Raw genomic sequence first — 5,054 nt, 5'->3', positions numbered from 1 at the left:
CTCTGGTGCTCGGCTTGGGTTTCAGGTATCAAGATAGACTTTCCATTGCACCTTATTATTCCCTAAACTTTTCAAGAACAAACACCAGGATGAGCTAACTGACCAGAGGTGGAAAATTCTGGGAGATGTAGTCTGAGATAGCTAAAGTTATTGTGCAGCCTTCTGGGAACTGCATCCTCCCTTGGCTTTCACAGGTACAGGTGGCACCAGGCTGGCTGTTTGTCCTGTGGTGGAGAGCGCCACTGTGAGTGCTGGAGGGTATGGGGCCCGGCCAGGCCACCTTTGTCGCTGGAGGTCTGGTTCTGGTGAGAAGATGTTTCCCTGAGCCTGAGAGTGGGAGGAAGACACTGCGGGACCTGGATCACGCAGCTCTCATGTGTTCTCTGTCAACAGGGTTCTGCATTTCCAAACCAGAGGTGATATTCAGGTTGTAACAAGAAGCACCTTGGCTCTCAGAGGAGACATTCTCAAACTGCAGTCACCCAGGTGAGCTGCTAAACACCAATAAACAGAACTTAACGGTGCTTATAGGGGCAAACACCTTTGTTTTGCAAGGCTTGTGTGAAAACGATAAAAATACCAAAAGTCTAGATAATGAAAAATTATTGCTAAGCTTGACTTCATCAAAAATTTAAATGTTGTAACATGGGTCGTGATAGCACACACCTAAGGTCTCACCTACTTGGAACACTGAGCTGGGAGAATTCCTTAAGTCCAAGAGTTCAAAGCCAGCTGGGCAACATTGCAAGACTCTGGCTCAGAAAAACAAATTAAAAAACAAAAGTTTTCAAATAAATTTGAAACAGGATCTCACTATGTATCTTTGGCTGGTCTAAAACTTACTTTGTTACCCAGGCTTTGAACTCATAGAGATCCACTGGCCTCTGCCTCCCCAGTGTTAGGACTAAAAGCATGCACTACCATACCTGACCAAAATAAATTTTAAAACTTTGTTTATATAAGATAACATTAGGACTTTGTGGTGAATAGTCATGGCCCCAATAGAGTCATGTGTTTGAATGCTTGGCCCAGAGGGAGTGGCATTATTAAGAGGTATGGCCTTGTTGGAGTCGATATGGCCTTGCTGAAGGAACTGTGTCGCTGTGGGAACAGGCTTTGAGGTCTCATATGCTAGGCATAGTACAGTAGTCTCTCCCTGCAGCTTGTGTATCAACATGTAGAACTCTCAGTTCCTTCTCCAGCACCATGCCTGCCTGCACTCTGCCATCCTCCCAGCCATGATCATAATGAATTAAACCTCTGAACTGTAAGCCAGCCCCTGTTAAATGTTTTCTTTTATAAGAGTTGCCATGGTCATGGTGTCATATCACAGTAATAAAACCCTAACTAAGACATGATGGTCTTAGGGGTTTCTATTGCTGTGATAAAACACTATGACCAAAGGCAAATTGGAGAGGAAAGGGTTATCTGGTTTACACTTCCACATTGTAGTTCATCCTAGAAAAAAAAAAGTCAGAACAGGCAGGAACCTTACCAGTTTGTTCCCCATGGCTTACTCAGCCTGCTCTCCTATAGAACTCAGTACCACCAGACAAGGGATAGCACTACCTACAATAGCCTGGGCCCTCCCCAATTAATCACTAAACAAGAAAATGTCCTACAGGTTTGCCAACAGCCTGATCTTATGGAGGTATTTTTCCAATTGAGGTTCCCTCCTCTCAGATGACCTCAGCTTGTGTCAAGTTGACAGTAAAATGATCCGGCACAGGCTTGAGAAATGACTCATTGGTAAAAAGCATTTGCCATACATGCTTGAGGATGTGAGTAAGAATCCCAGGCACTCAAATTAAATAACTAGGGTTATTACTGCATGTGCCAGTAACCCTTACACTGGAGATATAGGAGACATGCAGATTCTAGGAGTTCACTGTTCATCCAGTTGTCCCACAGGAATAAACATTGATTAAAGAAAACACCTATATGTAATATATACCACTGGCATGTGGATGTGTATGTACATACTTGTGCACAAACTATACACAACAAATATAAATTAAAAAAATAATAAAAATAATATTAAAGGGACAAAAAGCCAGAGTTACAGGACAGGTGTGTAGAGCAAGTAGTGTAGAAGAGATCAGTTTACTACAGATGTTGGGAAAGGCAGACAAACTAACTGAAACGTGGGTAAAAGACTGAACAGAAACCTTCAAAATGGCAAGTAAGTCTAGAAATGTACTGAATCGCATTCGCTTTTGTGGAACACTAGATTAAAATATACAATGAAATGTAAGTTGAACTAAGAGAAAAGATCAGGCAAGAGTAACAAATCAGTTAAATCCTAGTAAGGATATGGAGTATCAGGGACCCATCTCCACAGACAGAAATGTAAACTCAAAACCACTGTGAAATCAGGATGCTGTCCAGTAGAGTAATGTGACATAACCGTGGGCTCCATTTGCTAGCTGTGCACACTACAAAAGTGTAATTATGTTCTCTAGAGTGTAAAATAGACTACAAATGGGGATGCTGTTTTATATTGGGAAACATTTGACTAACTAGCAGTAGAATGGAGAAATAGTTATATTCTTTTTTGTTTGTTTGTTTGTTTGTTTTTGTTTTTTCGAGACAGGGTTTCTCTATGTAGCTCTTGCTGTCCTGGAACTCACTCTGTAGACCAGGCTGGCCTCGAACTCAGAAATCCACCTGCCTCTGCCTCCCAAGTGCTGGGATTAAAGGTGTGCACCACCACCGCCCGGCAAGAAATAGGTAGATGTCTGTAAATTACAGGCTATCCCAGTTTATAGCTACTGAGTTCCACATCACCCAAGTGAGATTCTCTCTCAAGAAAGTAAAAAAGTAAAATAGAAAAGAATTACATAGAATCAAACTATAAAGAAACATGTGTGGTTACATTTATCTAAAATTTAGAAACAGGCAAAATTCAATTATATGTTTAGAAACATATATTATTATATTCATAAAGAATTTTAAAAAAAAGCAGCAAGCTGTGAGCACACTGGTACCTGCCTTTAATCCCAGATTTGAAAGGCAGAAGCAGGCAGATCTCTAAATTCAAGGCCAGCCTGGTTTACAGAGTGAGTCCAAGGACATCCAGGGCTGTACAGAGAAACCCTGTCTCTAAACAAAACAAAACCTAAAACAAACAAGCAAAAAAAATGATATTTAGATTATACAGAGAATTCAGACCTTTCTTATTATTATTTTATTTACATGTATGTGTGTGTACCTGTGTGGGTTTATGTGCACATGTATGTTGAGGTGTTTGCAGAGAAAAGAGCACTGGATCCCCTGGAACTGGAGTACAGGTGGTTGTGAACTGCCTATATAGATGCTTGGAACCAAGCATGGGCTCTCTGAAGAGTAACAAGTTCTCTAAGACACTGAGCTATCTCTGCAGCTCCTGATTGAGATCTTTCATAATCGTGTCATATTTGCACAAGGCCTTCCATGATGCGCCATTGTAAACTACACCTCTCATATCATATCGAATGTGGATACTGAGGACAATATAGCCAGATAAATCTTCTTTTTAGTTCTTTTAGAATAAATCAGCCGTGATAGAATGGAACTCCAGATCATATGGAGTTATAAAGGTGAGCTTTTATTTTTTTTTACGTTTATTTACTCTTTATGTTATGTCCATTGGCATTTTGCCTGCTTGTATGTCTATGTGGATATGTCCTTGGAGTTACAGACAGTTGTGAGCTGCCATGTGGGTGATGGGATTTGAACTCTGTTCCTCTGGAAGAGCAGTCAGTGCCCTTAACTGCTGAGCTGTCTCTCCAGTCCCCAGAGATTGGCTTTTTAAAATATAATTTATTTTTATTTTATGCTCATTGGTGTTTTTCCTGCATTTATGTCTGTGTGAGGGTGTCAGAGCCCCTAGAACTGGTGTTACAGTCAGTTGTGAGCTGCCATGTGGTTGCTGGGAATTGAACCCAGGTTCTCTGGAAGAACACCAGTGCTCTTAACCACTAAGCCATCTCTCCAGCCCGGGATGGGGTTTCTTTCATCAGAATTTACCAGATTTTTATCAGAATTGCTTGTTTTTATTTCTGCGAATCACAGCTCAGAGATAAGGGAAAGGTTAAGCTGTAACTCCCTCATATCAACAAAGGAAAGTTGTTGCTGCCTGGGACTATTTATTTTTTTTATTTTTGGGTTTTTTTCTTTTTTTCTTTCTTTCTTTCTTTCTTTCTTTCTTTCTTTCTTTCTTTCTTTCTTTCTTTCTTTTTTTCTTTGAGACTAGGTCTGTCTATATAATCCTGGCTATCCTGGAACTCTTTTTTTTTTTTTTTTTTTTTTTGGTTTTTTGAGACAGGGTTTCTCTTATAGCCCAGGCTGTCCGCTATCCTGGAATTCATAGAGATCCTCCTACCTCTGCTTCTCCCAAGTGCTGGGATTAAAAAAAAAAAAAAAAGTTTGTTCCACCACACCCAAATGTACTGGGCCTATTTTGTTAATAATATAATCTCCAATTTTTTCTTATTGCTCTAAGGTTTATAGTCTGTGTTATATTCATTCTTTTCTCTACTTCCCTTCTTCCTAAAACAACCATCCCATATACAACTTCTATTTCTGTTTTTCTTACCCACCCTCATATTGTCTATGGTACTCACTATATGTCATTGCCTACCTAAGGCATTCTTTATTTGTTTCCTCTCTTATATTTATATTATTTATATCAACACCATTTGCTTTAATGAAATCTAGGTTTGCAGTATAACATAAACTATATGACTTCAAGCCCCATCAATAAGAGTGATAAATTCATAAAATATTTTTAACTTTTCTCAGTTTTAGAAGATTGAAGTGGTGGTGACCTAATTCAGAGGGAAAATAAAATCAAGGACAAATACATAGAATGAGTTCTACTCATCACTAATATAACATTGAACAGAGAAGATGAGTTTCAAGAAAACCATTTATTATTCATATCACTCCATTTTGTTCAACAAAGATTTCCTGCAAATATGACTCACAGGCAGTAAGCTTGCAAAGTTCTTCTAAATCTGTCATTAATAATACAAACTCTTCAACAAGGAAGAAAAAGCAGGTTACCGCAATGG

At 39.3% G+C, this 5,054-nt stretch overlaps 1 long non-coding RNA gene across 1 annotated transcript; it reads left to right on the top strand.

Annotated features, from left to right (window-relative positions):
• The first annotated feature begins 454 nt into the window (after window positions 1-454).
• On the top strand, window positions 455-4,838 carry LOC114632642. Its single transcript, XR_003713120.1, has 3 exons — window positions 455-486; window positions 3,519-3,578; window positions 4,783-4,838. It is a non-coding gene; the product is annotated as an uncharacterized LOC114632642 (long non-coding RNA).
• The last annotated feature ends 216 nt before the right edge of the window (window positions 4,839-5,054 follow it).

Source organism: Grammomys surdaster, unplaced genomic scaffold (genome assembly GCF_004785775.1).
Source record: "Grammomys surdaster isolate TR1022 unplaced genomic scaffold, NIH_TR_1.0 375, whole genome shotgun sequence".
NCBI lineage: Eukaryota > Metazoa > Chordata > Mammalia > Rodentia > Muridae > Grammomys > Grammomys surdaster.
This window is presented reverse-complemented; position numbering and strand designations above follow the sequence as displayed.